At 67.5% G+C, this 19,140-nt stretch overlaps 9 non-coding genes across 9 annotated transcripts; all 9 read right to left on the reverse strand.

Moving 5' to 3' along the window:
- Positions 1 to 853: 853 nt before the first annotated feature.
- On the reverse strand, positions 854 to 971 carry LOC131407730 (5S ribosomal RNA). Its single transcript, XR_009220603.1, has one exon. It is a non-coding gene; the product is annotated as a 5S ribosomal RNA (ribosomal RNA).
- Positions 972 to 2,920: 1,949 nt separating this feature from the next.
- Positions 2,921 to 3,039, reverse strand: LOC131407674 (5S ribosomal RNA). The gene has a single exon (XR_009220548.1). It is a non-coding gene; the product is annotated as a 5S ribosomal RNA (ribosomal RNA).
- Positions 3,040 to 5,002: 1,963 nt separating this feature from the next.
- On the reverse strand, positions 5,003 to 5,121 carry LOC131407675 (5S ribosomal RNA). The gene has a single exon (XR_009220549.1). It is a non-coding gene; the product is annotated as a 5S ribosomal RNA (ribosomal RNA).
- Positions 5,122 to 7,056: 1,935 nt separating this feature from the next.
- On the reverse strand, positions 7,057 to 7,175 carry LOC131407676 (5S ribosomal RNA). Its single transcript, XR_009220550.1, has one exon. It is a non-coding gene; the product is annotated as a 5S ribosomal RNA (ribosomal RNA).
- A 1,951-nt stretch (positions 7,176 to 9,126) lies between these two features.
- On the reverse strand, positions 9,127 to 9,245 carry LOC131407677 (5S ribosomal RNA). The gene has a single exon (XR_009220551.1). It is a non-coding gene; the product is annotated as a 5S ribosomal RNA (ribosomal RNA).
- A 1,954-nt stretch (positions 9,246 to 11,199) lies between these two features.
- On the reverse strand, positions 11,200 to 11,318 carry LOC131407678 (5S ribosomal RNA). The gene has a single exon (XR_009220552.1). It is a non-coding gene; the product is annotated as a 5S ribosomal RNA (ribosomal RNA).
- A 1,939-nt stretch (positions 11,319 to 13,257) lies between these two features.
- On the reverse strand, positions 13,258 to 13,376 carry LOC131407679 (5S ribosomal RNA). The gene has a single exon (XR_009220553.1). It is a non-coding gene; the product is annotated as a 5S ribosomal RNA (ribosomal RNA).
- Positions 13,377 to 15,315: 1,939 nt separating this feature from the next.
- Positions 15,316 to 15,434, reverse strand: LOC131407680 (5S ribosomal RNA). The gene has a single exon (XR_009220554.1). It is a non-coding gene; the product is annotated as a 5S ribosomal RNA (ribosomal RNA).
- Positions 15,435 to 17,367: 1,933 nt separating this feature from the next.
- LOC131407681 (5S ribosomal RNA) lies at positions 17,368 to 17,486 on the reverse strand. The gene has a single exon (XR_009220555.1). It is a non-coding gene; the product is annotated as a 5S ribosomal RNA (ribosomal RNA).
- Between the last annotated feature and the right edge of the window lie 1,654 nt (positions 17,487 to 19,140).

The raw sequence follows: 19,140 nt of genomic DNA on the forward strand, positions 1-19,140 counted from the left end.
TTTCCTTCGATGTTTTAGAAACCAAAGTGACTGCGAGATATCCACCAGGAGCCAAACGTCAATATTTCAAGTAAAGGCAGGGCCAGGAAGAAAAAGAAAAGGATGCCGGTCACGTGGGGCCGGAAAGTTATCAAACTGGGGAAGGGGCTTCTTTGAGCAAAAACAAACAAACAAAGATAAATAAATGAAAAGTGACACGTCGAGACACAGGGGGCGGAAACGAACGTTTATTTTGAGTGAGATCACAAGTGAGAACAACGCACTAACTTGATTGAGACACACCACAAACATCAGAAAATCCAGAAGCCGTGGCGTTTGGATGAACTGCCTGAAATGCTCCCCTAACCCATTTTCCCTGTCCTTTTGCAGACGGTCTTCTGAAAACCTTCACCAGGTTTCCTGTGGTGCCTCAGCTCCGGAAGAAGTAATTTGCTGCTTGTAGCTTTCTGATCCGTTGTGCCCCCCCCTCCCCCTACGGGGGGGAACGGAATCCATTCTCTCCGACGCGACCGCGATGACGCTACCAACTGGTTGGGCGGCCGAGTGACTGCTCGGGTCTGTCAGGGCCCCTAGCGGCTGGGAAGAGGCCGAGGACACAGGGAGCCCACGAGCGCGGAGTCGGGGTCACGCCGGGCCCCAGGTGGGCCCGGGTCCCGGTGGGGGGGGCCGCGAGGTGTGAAGGGCTGGGCTTCGACAGCCTGCCCGCGCCTGGGCGGCTGTCGCGCACACGGCAGCAGCTGGGCAGCGTGTGGGGGTGGGGGCGGGCGCGGAGGCCGGAGGGGGCGGCCGGTGTGCCGAGGGAGCCGCGCTGGGGGGCGGGTGCAAAAGGAGAGGGAGACGGCGGGAGGCAAAAAGCCTACAGCACCCGGTATTCCCAGGCGGTCTCCCATCCAAGTACTATCCAGGCCCGACCCTGCTTAGCTTCCGAGATCAGACGAATCGGGCGCGTTCAGGGTGGTATGGCCGTAGACGTCGGGGCCGCCGCCGGGCGCCCCTAAGAAGGCGCGCCGGGCCGCCCCGGCCCCTGTGACGCGGGCCCCCCAGGCCCCTGTCAGGCGCGCGCCCAGAGCCCTGTGACGCCGCGCCCCCAGAGCTCTGTGAGCGCGCCCCCAGAGCCCTGTGAGGCTCACAAGCCGCCGGCGCCCCCCCCCCCCGCCCCGCCCGCTGCCGCCGGCCCGCCCGCGCTCCACCTGCCGCCGCCGCCGCCCCGCCGCCGCCGCCGCCTGGCCAGCCAAACCCTGCGGTGCGCTGCCCTGCCGCCCGCCCAGGGCCTGAGAGGCCTCTGGCACCCCGCGGGCGGGGGGCGGGGCGCCAGTCTAGGCGCTCTCCCGCCCCATCCCGGGAGTCTCCAGGCTCGCGCCCGCTCGGCTCGCTCCCGAGGTCCGCAGGAGATCGGGCGCTGCTCCGGGCCGTGCGGCGGGAGGCGTCGCGGCGTCAGGGCCCCCCGGCCCGCGCTCCTCTGAGCCCCGTCCGGCCCGAGGAGCCTCCCGAGCCCCGCGGGGCCTGGCCGCCGCTGCTCCGGGCCGGCCCGAGGGGCCCCAAACCACCCCGAGCCACCCTGGCGACCAGAGGGCAATCGGCGGAACCCCGCCGCCCTCCCTCGGTTCGCGTCGTGGCGGGGGGGCGGGGCACCGTTACCCCCACGCCCCCCACCGAGACTGAGACACCCGCCCACGCTCGTCCCCCCGTGGGGACGCAGGAGAGCTCCTGCGGCGAGGGAGCGGAGAGACAGAGCCACTGAGAGGATCCAAGACACCGACCTAGACAGACCCCCACCGGCACAGACACACAGACACAGAGAGCCTCTGCAGAAGAGGCAGCTTGCCCACGGCAGGGTGGTCGTGCTTGAGCTGGGGCCTCAGGCAAGGAGGCAGTGGCCCTGGGGCAGGCAATCACTCCTGGGGCCCTAGACGCGCAGCCTCGGTCTCAGGAGTCGGTGCCGCTCGGGCAATGTTGTCTCAGGGGACTCTTCCACTACCTCTGACAGACAGGGCCAGGACCAGGGGGGAAGAAGAGCGAGGCGCCTGAGCGAGGGGACACGGAACATCTCAGCCAGCCAGATTCACGGTATTTTCCTTCGATGTTTTAGAAACCAAAGTGACTGCGAGATATCCACCAGGAGCCAAACGTCAATATTTCAAGTAAAGGCAGGGCCAGGAAGAAAAAGAAAAAGGATGCCGGTCACGTGGGGCCGGAAAGTTATCAAACTGGGGAAGGGGACTTCTTTGAGAAAAACAAACAAACAAAGATAAATAAATGAAAAGTGACACGTCGAGACACAGGGGCGGAAACGAACGTTTATTTTGAGTGAGATCACAAGTGAGAACAACGCACTAACTTGATTGAGACACACCACAAACATCAGAAAATCCAGAAGCCGTGGCGTTTTGGATGAACTGCCTGAAATGCTCCCCTAACCCATTTTCCCCTGTCCTTTTGCAGACGGTCTTCTGAAAACCTTCACCAGGTTCCTGTGGTGCCTCAGCTCCGGAAGAAGTATTTGCTGCTTGTAGCTTTCTGATCCGTTGGCCCCCCCCTCCCCCTACGGGGGAACGGAATCCATTCTCTCCGACGCGACCGCGATGACGCTACCAACTGGTTGGGGCGGCCGAGTGAACTGCTCGGGTCTGTCGGGCCCCTAGCGGCTGGGAAGAGGCCGAGGACACAGGGAGCCCACGAGCGCGGAGTCGGGGTCACGCCGGGCCCCAGTGGGCCCGGGGGTCCCGGTGGGGGGGGCCGCGAGGTTGAAGGGCTGGGCTTCGACAGCCTGCCCGCGCCTGGGCGGCTGTCGCGCACACGGGCAGCAGCTGGGCAGCGGTGGGGGTGGGGGCGGGCGCGGAGGCCGGAGGGGCGGCCGGTGTGCCGAGGGAGCCGCGCTGGGGGCGGTGGCAAAAGGAGAGGGAGACGGCGGGAGGCAAAAAGCCTACAGCACCCGGTATTCCCAGGCGGTCTCCCATCCAAGTACTAACCAGGCCCGACCCTGCTTAGCTTCCGAGATCAGACGAGATCGGGCGCGTTCAGGGTGGTATGGCCGTAGACGTCGGGGCCGCCGCCGGGCGCCCCTAAGAAGGCGCGCCGGGCCGCCCCGGCCCCTGTGACGCGGGCCCCCAGGCCCCTGTCAGGCGCGCGCCCAGAGCCCTGTGACGCGCGCCCCCAGAGCTCTGTGACGCGCGCCCCCAGAGCCCTGTGAGGCTCACAAGCCGCCGGCGCCCCGCCCCACCCCGCCCCGCCCGCTGCCGCCGGCCCGCCGCGCTCCACCTGCCGCCGCCGCCGCCGCCGCCGCCGCCGCCGCCGCCGCCGCCGCCGCCTGGCCAGCCAAACCCTGCGGTGCGCTGCCCTGCCGCCCGCCCAGGGCCTGAGAGGCCTCTGGCACCCCGCGGGCGGGGGGCGGGGCGCCAGTCTAGGCGCTCTCCCGCCCCATCCCGGGAGTCTCCAGGCTCGCGCCCGCTCGGCTCGCTCCCGAGGTCGCAGGAGATCGGGCTGCTCCGGGCCGTGCGGCGGGAGGCGTCGCGGCGTCAGGGCCCCCCGGCCCGCGCTCCTCTGAGCCCCCTCCGGCCCGAGGAGCCTCCCAGCCCGGGGCCTGGCCGCCGCTGCTCCGGGCCGGCCCCGAGGGGCCCCAAACCACCCCGAGCCACCCTGGCGACCAGAGGGCATCGGCGGAACCCCGCCGCCCTCCCTCGGTTCGCGTCGGGGCGGGGGGCGGGGCACCGTTACCCCCACGCCCCCCACCGAGACTGAGACCCCGCCCACGCTCGTCCCCCCCCCCCCCCCGTGGGGACGCAGGAGAGCTCCTGCGCGAGGGAGCGGAGAGACAGAGCCACTGAGAGGATCCAAGACACCGACCTAGACAGACCCCCACCGGCACAGACACACAGACACAGAGAGCCTCTGCAGAAGAGGCAGCTTGCCCACGGCAGGGTGGTCGTGCTTGAGCTGGGCCTCAGGCAAGGAGGCAGTGGCCCTGGGGCAGGCAATCACTCCTGGGGCCCTAGGACGCGCAGCCTCGGTCTCAGGAGTCCGGTGCCGCTCGGGCAATGTTGTCTCAGGGGACTCTTCCACTACCTCTGACAGACAGGGCCAGGACCAGGGGGAAGAGAGCGAGGCGCCTGAGCGAGGGGACACGGAACATCTCAGCCAGCCAGATTCACGGTATTTTCCTTCGATGTTTTAGAAACCAAAGTGACTGCGAGATATCCACCAGGAGCCAAACGTCAATATTTCAAGTAAAGGCAGGGCCAGGAAGAAAAAGAAAAAGGATGCCGGTCACGTGGGGCCGGAAAGTTATCAAACTGGGGAAGGGGACTTCTTTGAGCAAAACAAACAAACAAAGATAAATAAATGAAAAGTGACACGTCGAGACACAGGGGCGGAAACGAACGTTTATTTTGAGTGAGATCACAAGTGAGAACAACGCACTAACTTGATTGAGACACACCACAAACATCAGAAAATCCAGAAGCCGTGGCGTTTTGGATGAACTGCCTGAAATGCTCCCCTAACCCATTTTCCCCTGTCCTTTTGCAGACGGTCTTCTGAAAACCTTCACCAGGTTCCTGTGGTGCCTCAGCTCCGGAAGAAGTATTTGCTGCTTGTAGCTTTCTGATCCGTTGGCCCCCCCCTCCCCCTACGGGGGAACGGAATCCATTCTCTCCGACGCGACCGCGATGACGCTACCAACTGGTTGGGGCGGCCGAGTGAACTGCTCGGGTCTGTCGGGCCCCTAGCGGCTGGGAAGAGGCCGAGGACACAGGGAGCCCACGAGCGCGGAGTCGGGGTCACGCCGGGCCCCAGTGGGCCCGGGGTCCCGGTGGGGGGGGGCCGCGAGGTTGAAGGGCTGGGCTTCGACAGCCTGCCCGCGCCTGGGCGGCTGTCGCGCACACGGGCAGCAGCTGGGCAGCGGTGGGGGTGGGGGCGGGCGCGGAGGCCGGAGGGGCGGCCGGTGTGCCGAGGGAGCCGCGCTGGGGGCGGTGGCAAAAGGAGAGGGAGACGGCGGGAGGCAAAAAGCCTACAGCACCCGGTATTCCCAGGCGGTCTCCCATCCAAGTACTAACCAGGCCCGACCCTGCTTAGCTTCCGAGATCAGACGAGATCGGGCGCGTTCAGGGTGGTATGGCCGTAGACGTCGGGGCCGCCGCCGGGCGCCCCTAAGAAGGCGCGCCGGGCCGCCCCGGCCCCTGTGACGCGGGCCCCCAGGCCCCTGTCAGGCGCGCGCCCAGAGCCCTGTGACGCGCGCCCCCAGAGCTCTGTGACGCGCGCCCCCAGAGCCCTGTGAGGCTCACAAGCCGCCGGCGCCCCCCCCCCCCCGCCCCGCCCGCTGCCGCCGGCCCGCCGCGCTCCACCTGCCGCCGCCGCCGCCGCCGCCGCCGCCGCCTGGCCAGCCAAACCCTGCGGTGCGCTGCCCTGCCGCCCGCCCAGGGCCTGAGAGGCCTCTGGCACCCCGCGGGCGGGGGGCGGGGCGCCAGTCTAGGCGCTCTCCCGCCCCATCCCGGGAGTCTCCAGGCTCGCGCCCGCTCGGCTCGCTCCCGAGGTCGCAGGAGATCGGGCTGCTCCGGGCCGTGCGGCGGGAGGCGTCGCGGCGTCAGGGCCCCCCGGCCCGCGCTCCTCTGAGCCCCGTCCGGCCCGAGGAGCCTCCCAGCCCGGGGCCTGGCCGCCGCTGCTCCGGGCCGGCCCCGAGGGGCCCCAAACCACCCCGAGCCACCCTGGCGACCAGAGGGCATCGGCGGAACCCCGCCGCCCTCCCTCGGTTCGCGTCGGGGCGGGGGGCGGGGCACCGTTACCCCCACGCCCCCCACCGAGACTGAGACCCCGCCCACGCTCGTCCCCCCCGTGGGGACGCAGGAGAGCTCCTGCGCGAGGGAGCGGAGAGACAGAGCCACTGAGAGGATCCAAGACACCGACCTAGACAGACCCCCACCGGCACAGACACACAGACACAGAGAGCCTCTGCAGAAGAGGCAGCTTGCCCACGGCAGGGTGGTCGTGCTTGAGCTGGGCCTCAGGCAAGGAGGCAGTGGCCCTGGGGCAGGCAATCACTCCTGGGGCCCTAGGACGCGCAGCCTCGGTCTCAGGAGTCCGGTGCCGCTCGGGCAATGTTGTCTCAGGGGACTCTTCCACTACCTCTGACAGACAGGGCCAGGACCAGGGGGAAGAGAGCGAGGCGCCTGAGCGAGGGGACACGGAACATCTCAGCCAGCCAGATTCACGGTATTTTCCTTCGATGTTTTAGAAACCAAAGTGACTGCGAGATATCCACCAGGAGCCAAACGTCAATATTTCAAGTAAAGGCAGGGCCAGGAAGAAAAAGAAAAAGGATGCCGGTCACGTGGGGCCGGAAAGTTATCAAACTGGGGAAGGGGACTTCTTTGAGAAAAACAAACAAACAAAGATAAATAAATGAAAAGTGACACGTCGAGACACAGGGGCGGAAACGAACGTTTATTTTGAGTGAGATCACAAGTGAGAACAACGCACTAACTTGATTGAGACACACCACAAACATCAGAAAATCCAGAAGCCGTGGCGTTTTGGATGAACTGCCTGAAATGCTCCCCTAACCCATTTTCCCCTGTCCTTTTGCAGACGGTCTTCTGAAAACCTTCACCAGGTTCCTGTGGTGCCTCAGCTCCGGAAGAAGTATTTGCTGCTTGTAGCTTTCTGATCCGTTGGCCCCCCCCTCCCCCTACGGGGGAACGGAATCCATTCTCTCCGACGCGACCGCGATGACGCTACCAACTGGTTGGGGCGGCCGAGTGAACTGCTCGGGTCTGTCGGGCCCCTAGCGGCTGGGAAGAGGCCGAGGACACAGGGAGCCCACGAGCGCGGAGTCGGGGTCACGCCGGGCCCCAGTGGGCCCGGGGTCCCGGTGGGGGGGGCCGCGAGGTTGAAGGGCTGGGCTTCGACAGCCTGCCCGCGCCTGGGCGGCTGTCGCGCACACGGGCAGCAGCTGGGCAGCGGTGGGGGTGGGGGCGGGCGCGGAGGCCGGAGGGGCGGCCGGTGTGCCGAGGGAGCCGCGCTGGGGGCGGTGGCAAAAGGAGAGGGAGACGGCGGGAGGCAAAAAGCCTACAGCACCCGGTATTCCCAGGCGGTCTCCCATCCAAGTACTAACCAGGCCCGACCCTGCTTAGCTTCCGAGATCAGACGAGATCGGGCGCGTTCAGGGTGGTATGGCCGTAGACGTCGGGGCCGCCGCCGGGCGCCCCTAAGAAGGCGCGCCGGGCCGCCCCGGCCCCTGTGACGCGGGCCCCCAGGCCCCTGTCAGGCGCGCGCCCAGAGCCCTGTGACGCGCGCCCCCAGAGCTCTGTGACGCGCGCCCCCAGAGCCCTGTGAGGCTCACAAGCCGCCGGCGCCCCGCCCCACCCCGCCCCGCCCGCTGCCGCCGGCCCGCCGCGCTCCACCTGCCGCCGCCGCCGCCGCCGCCGCCGCCGCCGCCGCCGCCGCCGCCTGGCCAGCCAAACCCTGCGGTGCGCTGCCCTGCCGCCCGCCCAGGGCCTGAGAGGCCTCTGGCACCCCGCGGGCGGGGGGCGGGGCGCCAGTCTAGGCGCTCTCCCGCCCCATCCCGGGAGTCTCCAGGCTCGCGCCCGCTCGGCTCGCTCCCGAGGTCGCAGGAGATCGGGCTGCTCCGGGCCGTGCGGCGGGAGGCGTCGCGGCGTCAGGGCCCCCCGGCCCGCGCTCCTCTGAGCCCCCTCCGGCCCGAGGAGCCTCCCAGCCCGGGGCCTGGCCGCCGCTGCTCCGGGCCGGCCCCGAGGGGCCCCAAACCACCCCGAGCCACCCTGGCGACCAGAGGGCATCGGCGGAACCCCGCCGCCCTCCCTCGGTTCGCGTCGGGGCGGGGGGCGGGGCACCGTTACCCCCACGCCCCCCACCGAGACTGAGACCCCGCCCACGCTCGTCCCCCCCGTGGGGACGCAGGAGAGCTCCTGCGCGAGGGAGCGGAGAGACAGAGCCACTGAGAGGATCCAAGACACCGACCTAGACAGACCCCCACCGGCACAGACACACAGACACAGAGAGCCTCTGCAGAAGAGGCAGCTTGCCCACGGCAGGGTGGTCGTGCTTGAGCTGGGCCTCAGGCAAGGAGGCAGTGGCCCTGGGGCAGGCAATCACTCCTGGGGCCCTAGGACGCGCAGCCTCGGTCTCAGGAGTCCGGTGCCGCTCGGGCAATGTTGTCTCAGGGGACTCTTCCACTACCTCTGACAGACAGGGCCAGGACCAGGGGGAAGAGAGCGAGGCGCCTGAGCGAGGGGACACGGAACATCTCAGCCAGCCAGATTCACGGTATTTTCCTTCGATGTTTTAGAAACCAAAGTGACTGCGAGATATCCACCAGGAGCCAAACGTCAATATTTCAAGTAAAGGCAGGGCCAGGAAGAAAAAGAAAAAGGATGCCGGTCACGTGGGGCCGGAAAGTTATCAAACTGGGGAAGGGGACTTCTTTGAGAAAAACAAACAAACAAAGATAAATAAATGAAAAGTGACACGTCGAGACACAGGTGCGGAAACGAACGTTTATTTTGAGTGAGATCACAAGTGAGAACAACGCACTAACTTGATTGAGACACACCACAAACATCAGAAAATCCAGAAGCCGTGGCGTTTTGATGAACTGCCTGAAATGCTCCCCTAACCCATTTTCCCCTGTCCTTTTGCAGACGGTCTTCTGAAAACCTTCACCAGGTTCCTGTGGTGCCTCAGCTCCGGAAGAAGTATTTGCTGCTTGTAGCTTTCTGATCCGTTGGCCCCCCCCTCCCCCTACGGGGGAACGGAATCCATTCTCTCCGACGCGACCGCGATGACGCTACCAACTGGTTGGGGCGGCCGAGTGAACTGCTCGGGTCTGTCGGGCCCCTAGCGGCTGGGAAGAGGCCGAGGACACAGGGAGCCCACGAGCGCGGAGTCGGGGTCACGCCGGGCCCCAGTGGGCCCGGGGTCCCGGTGGGGGGGGGCCGCGAGGTTGAAGGGCTGGGATTCGACAGCCTGCCCGCGCCTGGGCGGCTGTCGCGCACACGGGCAGCAGCTGGGCAGCGGTGGGGGTGGGGGCGGGCGCGGAGGCCGGAGGGGCGGCCGGTGTGCCGAGGGAGCCGCGCTGGGGGCGGTGGCAAAAGGAGAGGGAGACGGCGGGAGGCAAAAAGCCTACAGCACCCGGTATTCCCAGGCGGTCTCCCATCCAAGTACTAACCAGGCCCGACCCTGCTTAGCTTCCGAGATCAGACGAGATCGGGCGCGTTCAGGGTGGTATGGCCGTAGACGTCGGGGCCGCCGCCGGGCGCCCCTAAGAAGGCGCGCCGGGCCGCCCCGGCCCCTGTGACGCGGGCCCCCAGGCCCCTGTCAGGCGCGCGCCCAGAGCCCTGTGACGCGCGCCCCCAGAGCTCTGTGACGCGCGCCCCCAGAGCCCTGTGAGGCTCACAAGCCGCCGGCGCCCCGCCCCCCCCCGCCCCGCCCGCTGCCGCCGGCCCGCCGCGCTCCACCTGCCGCCGCCGCCGCCGCCGCCGCCGCCGCCGCCACCGCCGCCGCCGCCTGGCCAGCCAAACCCTGCGGTGCGCTGCCCTGCCGCCCGCCCAGGGCCTGAGAGGCCTCTGGCACCCCGCGGGCGGGGGGCGGGGCGCCAGTCTAGGCGCTCTCCCGCCCCATCCCGGGAGTCTCCAGGCTCGCGCCCGCTCGGCTCGCTCCCGAGGTCGCAGGAGATCGGGCTGCTCCGGGCCGTGCGGCGGGAGGCGTCGCGGCGTCAGGGCCCCCCGGCCCGCGCTCCTCTGAGCCCCGTCCGGCCCGAGGAGCCTCCCAGCCCGGGGCCTGGCTGCCGCTGCTCCGGGCCGGCCCCGAGGGGCCCCAAACCACCCCGAGCCACCCTGGCGACCAGAGGGCATCGGCGGAACCCCGCCGCCCTCCCTCGGTTCGCGTCGGGGCGGGGGGCGGGGCACCGTTACCCCCACGCCCCCCACCGAGACTGAGACCCCGCCCACGCTCGTCCCCCCCGTGGGGACGCAGGAGAGCTCCTGCGCGAGGGAGCGGAGAGACAGAGCCACTGAGAGGATCCAAGACACCGACCTAGACAGACCCCCACCGGCACAGACACACAGACACAGAGAGCCTCTGCAGAAGAGGCAGCTTGCCCACGGCAGGGTGGTCGTGCTTGAGCTGGGCCTCAGGCAAGGAGGCAGTGGCCCTGGGGCAGGCAATCACTCCTGGGGCCCTAGGACGCGCAGCCTCGGTCTCAGGAGTCCGGTGCCGCTCGGGCAATGTTGTCTCAGGGGACTCTTCCACTACCTCTGACAGACAGGGCCAGGACCAGGGGGAAGAGAGCGAGGCGCCTGAGCGAGGGGACACGGAACATCTCAGCCAGCCAGATTCACGGTATTTTCCTTCGATGTTTTAGAAACCAAAGTGACTGCGAGATATCCACCAGGAGCCAAACGTCAATATTTCAAGTAAAGGCAGGGCCAGGAAGAAAAAGAAAAAGGATGCCGGTCACGTGGGGCCGGAAAGTTATCAAACTGGGGAAGGGGACTTCTTTGAGAAAAACAAACAAACAAAGATAAATAAATGAAAAGTGACACGTCGAGACACAGGGGCGGAAACGAACGTTTATTTTGAGTGAGATCACAAGTGAGAACAACGCACTAACTTGATTGAGACACACCACAAACATCAGAAAATCCAGAAGCCGTGGCGTTTTGGATGAACTGCCTGAAATGCTCCCCTAACCCATTTTCCCCTGTCCTTTTGCAGACGGTCTTCTGAAAACCTTCACCAGGTTCCTGTGGTGCCTCAGCTCCGGAAGAAGTATTTGCTGCTTGTAGCTTTCTGATCCGTTGGCCCCCCCCTCCCCCTACGGGGGAACGGAATCCATTCTCTCCGACGCGACCGCGATGACGCTACCAACTGGTTGGGGCGGCCGAGTGAACTGCTCGGGTCTGTCGGGCCCCTAGCGGCTGGGAAGAGGCCGAGGACACAGGGAGCCCACGAGCGCGGAGTCGGGGTCACGCCGGGCCCCAGTGGGCCCGGGGTCCCGGTGGGGGGGGCCGCGAGGTTGAAGGGCTGGGCTTCGACAGCCTGCCCGCGCCTGGGCGGCTGTCGCGCACACGGGCAGCAGCTGGGCAGCGGTGGGGGTGGGGGCGGGCGCGGAGGCCGGAGGGGCGGCCGGTGTGCCGAGGGAGCCGCGCTGGGGGCGGTGGCAAAAGGAGAGGGAGACGGCGGGAGGCAAAAAGCCTACAGCACCCGGTATTCCCAGGCGGTCTCCCATCCAAGTACTAACCAGGCCCGACCCTGCTTAGCTTCCGAGATCAGACGAGATCGGGCGCGTTCAGGGTGGTATGGCCGTAGACGTCGGGGCCGCCGCCGGGCGCCCCTAAGAAGGCGCGCCGGGCCGCCCCGGCCCCTGTGACGCGGGCCCCCAGGCCCCTGTCAGGCGCGCGCCCAGAGCCCTGTGACGCGCGCCCCCAGAGCTCTGTGACGCGCGCCCCCAGAGCCCTGTGAGGCTCACAAGCCGCCGGCGCCCCCCCCCCCGCCCCGCCCGCTGCCACCGGCCCGCCGCGCTCCACCTGCCGCCGCCGCCGCCGCCGCCGCCGCCGCCGCCGCCTGGCCAGCCAAACCCTGCGGTGCGCTGCCCTGCCGCCCGCCCAGGGCCTGAGAGGCCTCTGGCACCCCGCGGGCGGGGGGCGGGGCGCCAGTCTAGGCGCTCTCCCGCCCCATCCCGGGAGTCTCCAGGCTCGCGCCCGCTCGGCTCGCTCCCGAGGTCGCAGGAGATCGGGCTGCTCCGGGCCGTGCGGCGGGAGGCGTCGCGGCGTCAGGGCCCCCCGGCCCGCGCTCCTCTGAGCCCCGTCCGGCCCGAGGAGCCTCCCAGCCCGGGGCCTGGCCGCCGCTGCTCCGGGCCGGCCCCGAGGGGCCCCAAACCACCCCGAGCCACCCTGGCGACCAGAGGGCATCGGCGGAACCCCGCCGCCCTCCCTCGGTTCGCGTCGGGGCGGGGGGCGGGGCACCGTTACCCCCACGCCCCCCACCGAGACTGAGACCCCGCCCACGCTCGTCCCCCCCGTGGGGACGCAGGAGAGCTCCTGCGCGAGGGAGCGGAGAGACAGAGCCACTGAGAGGATCCAAGACACCGACCTAGACAGACCCCCACCGGCACAGACACACAGACACAGAGAGCCTCTGCAGAAGAGGCAGCTTGCCCACGGCAGGGTGGTCGTGCTTGAGCTGGGCCTCAGGCAAGGAGGCAGTGGCCCTGGGGCAGGCAATCACTCCTGGGGCCCTAGGACGCGCAGCCTCAGTCTCAGGAGTCCGGTGCCGCTCGGGCAATGTTGTCTCAGGGGACTCTTCCACTACCTCTGACAGACAGGGCCAGGACCAGGGGGAAGAGAGCGAGGCGCCTGAGCGAGGGGACACGGAACATCTCAGCCAGCCAGATTCACGGTATTTTCCTTCGATGTTTTAGAAACCAAAGTGACTGCGAGATATCCACCAGGAGCCAAACGTCAATATTTCAAGTAAAGGCAGGGCCAGGAAGAAAAAGAAAAAGGATGCCGGTCACGTGGGGCCGGAAAGTTATCAAACTGGGGAAGGGGACTTCTTTGAGCAAAACAAACAAACAAAGATAAATAAATGAAAAGTGACACGTCGAGACACAGGGGCGGAAACGAACGTTTATTTTGAGTGAGATCACAAGTGAGAACAACGCACTAACTTGATTGAGACACACCACAAACATCAGAAAATCCAGAAGCCGTGGCGTTTTGGATGAACTGCCTGAAATGCTCCCCTAACCCATTTTCCCCTGTCCTTTTGCAGACGGTCTTCTGAAAACCTTCACCAGGTTCCTGTGGTGCCTCAGCTCCGGAAGAAGTATTTGCTGCTTGTAGCTTTCTGATCCGTTGGCCCCCCCCTCCCCCTACGGGGGAACGGAATCCATTCTCTCCGACGCGACCGCGATGACGCTACCAACTGGTTGGGGCGGCCGAGTGAACTGCTCGGGTCTGTCGGGCCCCTAGCGGCTGGGAAGAGGCCGAGGACACAGGGAGCCCACGAGCGCGGAGTCGGGGTCACGCCGGGCCCCAGTGGGCCCGGGGTCCCGGTGGGGGGGGCCGCGAGGTTGAAGGGCTGGGCTTCGACAGCCTGCCCGCGCCTGGGCGGCTGTCGCGCACACGGGCAGCAGCTGGGCAGCGGTGGGGGTGGGGGCGGGCGCGGAGGCCGGAGGGGCGGCCGGTGTGCCGAGGGAGCCGCGCTGGGGGCGGTGGCAAAAGGAGAGGGAGACGGCGGGAGGCAAAAAGCCTACAGCACCCGGTATTCCCAGGCGGTCTCCCATCCAAGTACTAACCAGGCCCGACCCTGCTTAGCTTCCGAGATCAGACGAGATCGGGCGCGTTCAGGGTGGTATGGCCGTAGACGTCGGGGCCGCCGCCGGGCGCCCCTAAGAAGGCGCGCCGGGCCGCCCCGGCCCCTGTGACGCGGGCCCCCAGGCCCCTGTCAGGCGCGCGCCCAGAGCCCTGTGACGCGCGCCCCCAGAGCTCTGTGACGCGCGCCCCCAGAGCCCTGTGAGGCTCACAAGCCGCCGGCGCCCCCCCCCCCGCCCCGCCCGCTGCCACCGGCCCGCCGCGCTCCACCTGCCGCCGCCGCCGCCGCCGCCGCCGCCGCCGCCGCCTGGCCAGCCAAACCCTGCGGTGCGCTGCCCTGCCGCCCGCCCAGGGCCTGAGAGGCCTCTGGCACCCCGCGGGCGGGGGGCGGGGCGCCAGTCTAGGCGCTCTCCCGCCCCATCCCGGGAGTCTCCAGGCTCGCGCCCGCTCGGCTCGCTCCCGAGGTCGCAGGAGATCGGGCTGCTCCGGGCCGTGCGGCGGGAGGCGTCGCGGCGTCAGGGCCCCCCGGCCCGCGCTCCTCTGAGCCCCGTCCGGCCCGAGGAGCCTCCCAGCCCGGGGCCTGGCCGCCGCTGCTCCGGGCCGGCCCCGAGGGGCCCCAAACCACCCCGAGCCACCCTGGCGACCAGAGGGCATCGGCGGAACCCCGCCGCCCTCCCTCGGTTCGCGTCGGGGCGGGGGGCGGGGCACCGTTACCCCCACGCCCCCCACCGAGACTGAGACCCCGCCCACGCTCGTCCCCCCCGTGGGGACGCAGGAGAGCTCCTGCGCGAGGGAGCGGAGAGACAGAGCCACTGAGAGGATCCAAGACACCGACCTAGACAGACCCCCACCGGCACAGACACACAGACACAGAGAGCCTCTGCAGAAGAGGCAGCTTGCCCACGGCAGGGTGGTCGTGCTTGAGCTGGGCCTCAGGCAAGGAGGCAGTGGCCCTGGGGCAGGCAATCACTCCTGGGGCCCTAGGACGCGCAGCCTCAGTCTCAGGAGTCCGGTGCCGCTCGGGCAATGTTGTCTCAGGGGACTCTTCCACTACCTCTGACAGACAGGGCCAGGACCAGGGGGAAGAGAGCGAGGCGCCTGAGCGAGGGGACACGGAACATCTCAGCCAGCCAGATTCACGGTATTTTCCTTCGATGTTTTAGAAACCAAAGTGACTGCGAGATATCCACCAGGAGCCAAACGTCAATATTTCAAGTAAAGGCAGGGCCAGGAAGAAAAAGAAAAAGGATGCCGGTCACGTGGGGCCGGAAAGTTATCAAACTGGGGAAGGGGACTTCTTTGAGAAAAACAAACAAACAAAGATAAATAAATGAAAAGTGACACGTCGAGACACAGGGGCGGAAACGAACGTTTATTTTGAGTGAGATCACAAGTGAGAACAACGCACTAACTTGATTGAGACACACCACAAACATCAGAAAATCCAGAAGCCGTGGCGTTTTGGATGAACTGCCTGAAATGCTCCCCTAACCCATTTTCCCCTGTCCTTTTGCAGACGGTCTTCTGAAAACCTTCACCAGGTTCCTGTGGTGCCTCAGCTCCGGAAGAAGTATTTGCTGCTTGTAGCTTTCTGATCCGTTGGCCCCCCCCTCCCCCTACGGGGGAACGGAATCCATTCTCTCCGACGCGACCGCGATGACGCTACCAACTGGTTGGGGCGGCCGAGTGAACTGCTCGGGTCTGTCGGGCCCCTAGCGGCTGGGAAGAGGCCGAGGACACAGGGAGCCCACGAGCGCGGAGTCGGGGTCACGCCGGGCCCCAGTGGGCCCGGGGTCCCGGTGGGGGGGGCCGCGAGGTTGAAGGGCTGGGCTTCGACAGCCTGCCCGCGCCTGGGCGGCTGTCGCGCACACGGGCAGCAGCTGGGCAGCGGTGGGGGTGGGGGCGGGCGCGGAGGCCGGAGGGGCGGCCGGTGTGCCGAGGGAGCCGCGCTGGGGGCGGTGGCAAAAGGAGAGGGAGACGGCGGGAGGCAAAAAGCCTACAGCACCCGGTATTCCCAGGCGGTCTCCCATCCAAGTACTAACCAGGCCCGACCCTGCTTAGCTTCCGAGATCAGACGAGATCGGGCGCGTTCAGGGTGGTATGGCCGTAGACGTCGGGGCCGCCGCCGGGCGCCCCTAAGAAGGCGCGCCGGGCCGCCCCGGCCCCTGTGACGCGGGCCCCCAGGCCCCTGTCAGGCGCGCGCCCAGAGCCCTGTGACGCGCGCCCCCAGAGCTCTGTGACGCGCGCCCCCAGAGCCCTGTGAGGCTCACAAGCCGCCGGCGCCCCCCCCCCCGCCCCGCCCGCTGCCGCCGGCCCGCCGCGCTCCACCTGCCGCCGCCGCCGCCGCCGCCGCCGCCGCCTGGCCAGCCAAACCCTGCGGTGCGCTGCCCTGCCGCCCGCCCAGGGCCTGAGAGGCCTCTGGCACCCCGCGGGCGGGGGGCGGGGCGCCAGTCTAGGCGCTCTCCCGCCCCATCCCGGGAGTCTCCAGGCTCGCGCCCGCTCGGCTCGCTCCCGAGGTCGCAGGAGATCGGGCTGCTCCGGGCCGTGCGGCGGGAGGCGTCGCGGCGTCAGGGCCCCCCGGCCCGCGCTCCTCTGAGCCCCGTCCGGCCCGAGGAGCCTCCCAGCCCGGGGCCTGGCCGCCGCTGCTCCGGGCCGGCCCCGAGGGGCCCCAAACCACCCCGAGCCACCCTGGCGACCAGAGGGCATCGGCGGAACCCCGCCGCCCTCCCTCGGTTCGCGTCGGGGCGGGGGGCGGGGCACCGTTACCCCCACGCCCCCCACCGAGACTGAGACCCCGCCCACGCTCGTCCCCCCCGTGGGGACGCAGGAGAGCTCCTGCGCGAGGGAGCGGAGAGACAGAGCCACTGAGAGGATCCAAGACACCGACCTAGACAGACCCCCACCGGCACAGACACACAGACACAGAGAGCCTCTGCAGAAGAGGCAGCTTGCCCACGGCAGGGTGGTCGTGCTTGAGCTGGGCCTCAGGCAAGGAGGCAGTGGCCCTGGGGCAGGCAATCACTCCTGGGGCCCTAGGACGCGCAGCCTCGGTCTCAGGAGTCCGGTGCCGCTCGGGCAATGTTGTCTCAGGGGACTCTTCCACTACCTCTGACAGACAGGGCCAGGACCAGGGGGAAGAGAGCGAGGCGCCTGAGCGAGGGGACACGGAACATCTCAGCCAGCCAGATTCACGGTATTTTCCTTCGATGTTTTAGAAACCAAAGTGACTGCGAGATATCCACCAGGAGCCAAACGTCAATATTTCAAGTAAAGGCAGGGCCAGGAAGAAAAAGAAAAAGGATGCCGGTCACGTGGGGCCGGAAAGTTATCAAACTGGGGAAGGGGACTTCTTTGAGAAAAACAAACAAACAAAGATAAATAAATGAAAAGTGACACGTCGAGACACAGGGGCGGAAACGAACGTTTATTTTGAGTGAGATCACAAGTGAGAACAACGCACTAACTTGATTGAGACACACCACAAACATCAGAAAATCCAGAAGCCGTGGCGTTTTGGATGAACTGCCTGAAATGCTCCCCTAACCCATTTTCCCCTGTCCTTTTGCAGACGGTCTTCTGAAAACCTTCACCAGGTTCCTGTGGTGCCTCAGCTCCGGAAGAAGTATTTGCTGCTTGTAGCTTTCTGATCCGTTGGCCCCCCCCTCCCCCTACGGGGGAACGGAATCCATTCTCTCCGACGCGACCGCGATGACGCTACCAACTGGTTGGGGCGGCCGAGTGAACTGCTCGGGTCTGTCGGGCCCCTAGCGGCTGGGAAGAGGCCGAGGACACAGGGAGCCCACGAGCGCGGAGTCGGGGTCACGCCGGGCCCCAGTGGGCCCGGGGTCCCGGTGGGGGGGGCCGCGAGGTTGAAGGGCTGGGCTTCGACAGCCTGCCCGCGCCTGGGCGGCTGTCGCGCACACGGGCAGCAGCTGGGCAGCGGTGGGGGTGGGGGCGGGCGCGGAGGCCGGAGGGGCGGCCGGTGTGCCGAGGGAGCCGCGCTGGGGGCGGTGGCAAAAGGAGAGGGAGACGGCGGGAGGCAAAAAGCCTACAGCACCCGGTATTCCCAGGCGGTCTCCCATCCAAGTACTAACCAGGCCCGACCCTGCTTAGCTTCCGAGATCAGACGAGATCGGGCGCGTTCAGGGTGGTATGGCCGTAGACGTCGGGGCCGCCGCCGGGCGCCCCTAAGAAGGCGCGCCGGGCCGCCCCGGCCCCTGTGACGCGGGCCCCCAGGCCCCTGTCAGGCGCGCGCCCAGAGCCCTGTGACGCGCGCCCCCAGAGCTCTGTGACGCGCGCCCCCAGAGCCCTGTGAGGCTCACAAGCCGCCGGCGCCCCGCCCCACCCCGCCCCGCCCGCTGCCGCCGGCCCGCCGCGCTCCACCTGCCGCCGCCGCCGCCGCCGCCGCCGCCGCCGCCGCCGCCGCCGCCTGGCCAGCCAAACCCTGCGGTGCGCTGCCCTGCCGCCCGCCCAGGGCCTGAGAGGCCTCTGGCACCCCGCGGGCGGGGGGCGGGGCGCCAGTCTAGGCGCTCTCCCGCCCCATCCCGGGAGTCTCCAGGCTCGCGCCCGCTCGGCTCGCTCCCGAGGTCGCAGGAGATCGGGCTGCTCCGGGCCGTGCGGCGGGAGGCGTCGCGGCGTCAGGGCCCCCCGGCCCGCGCTCCTCTGAGCCCCCTCCGGCCCGAGGAGCCTCCCAGCCCGGGGCCTGGCCGCCGCTGCTCCGGGCCGGCCCCGAGGGGCCCCAAACCACCCCGAGCCACCCTGGCGACCAGAGGGCATCGGCGGAACCCCGCCGCCCTCCCTCGGTTCGCGTCGGGGCGGGGGGCGGGGCACCGTTACCCCCACGCCCCCCACCGAGACTGAGACCCCGCCCACGCTCGTCCCCCCCCCCCCCCCCGTGGGGACGCAGGAGAGCTCCTGCGCGAGGGAGCGGAGAGACAGAGCCACTGAGAGGATCCAAGACACCGACCTAGACAGACCCCCACCGGCACAGACACACAGACACAGAGAGCCTCTGCAGAAGAGGCAGCTTGCCCACGGCAGGGTGGTCGTGCTTGAGCTGGGCCTCAGGCAAGGAGGCAGTGGCCCTGGGGCAGGCAATCACTCCTGGGGCCCTAGGACGCGCAGCCTCGGTCTCAGGAGTCCGGTGCCGCTCGGGCAATGTTGTCTCAGGGGACTCTTCCACTACCTCTGACAGACAGGGCCAGGACCAGGGGGAAGAGAGCGAGGCGCCTGAGCGAGGGGACACGGAACATCTCAGCCAGCCAGATTCACGGTATTTTCCTTCGATGTTTTAGAAACCAAAGTGACTGCGAGATATCCACCAGGAGCCAAACGTCAATATTTCAAGTAAAGGCAGGGCCAGGAAGAAAAAGAAAAAGGATGCCGGTCACGTGGGGCCGGAAAGTTATCAAACTGGGGAAGGGGACTTCTTTGAGCAAAACAAACAAACAAAGATAAATAAATGAAAAGTGACACGTCGAGACACAGGGGCGGAAACGAACGTTTATTTTGAGTGAGATCACAAGTGAGAACAACGCACTAACTTGATTGAGACACACCACAAACATCAGAAAATCCAGAAGCCGTGGCGTTTTGGATGAACTGCCTGAAATGCTCCCCTAACCCATTTTCCCCTGTCCTTTTGCAGACGGTCTTCTGAAAACCTTCACCAGGTTCCTGTGGTGCCTCAGCTCCGGAAGAAGTATTTGCTGCTTGTAGCTTTCTGATCCGTTGGCCCCCCCCTCCCCCTACGGGGGAACGGAATCCATTCTCTCCGACGCGACCGCGATGACGCTACCAACTGGTTGGGGCGGCCGAG

This window comes from Diceros bicornis, chromosome 6, assembly GCF_020826845.1.
Source record: "Diceros bicornis minor isolate mBicDic1 chromosome 6, mDicBic1.mat.cur, whole genome shotgun sequence".
Taxonomy (NCBI): domain Eukaryota; kingdom Metazoa; phylum Chordata; class Mammalia; order Perissodactyla; family Rhinocerotidae; genus Diceros; species Diceros bicornis.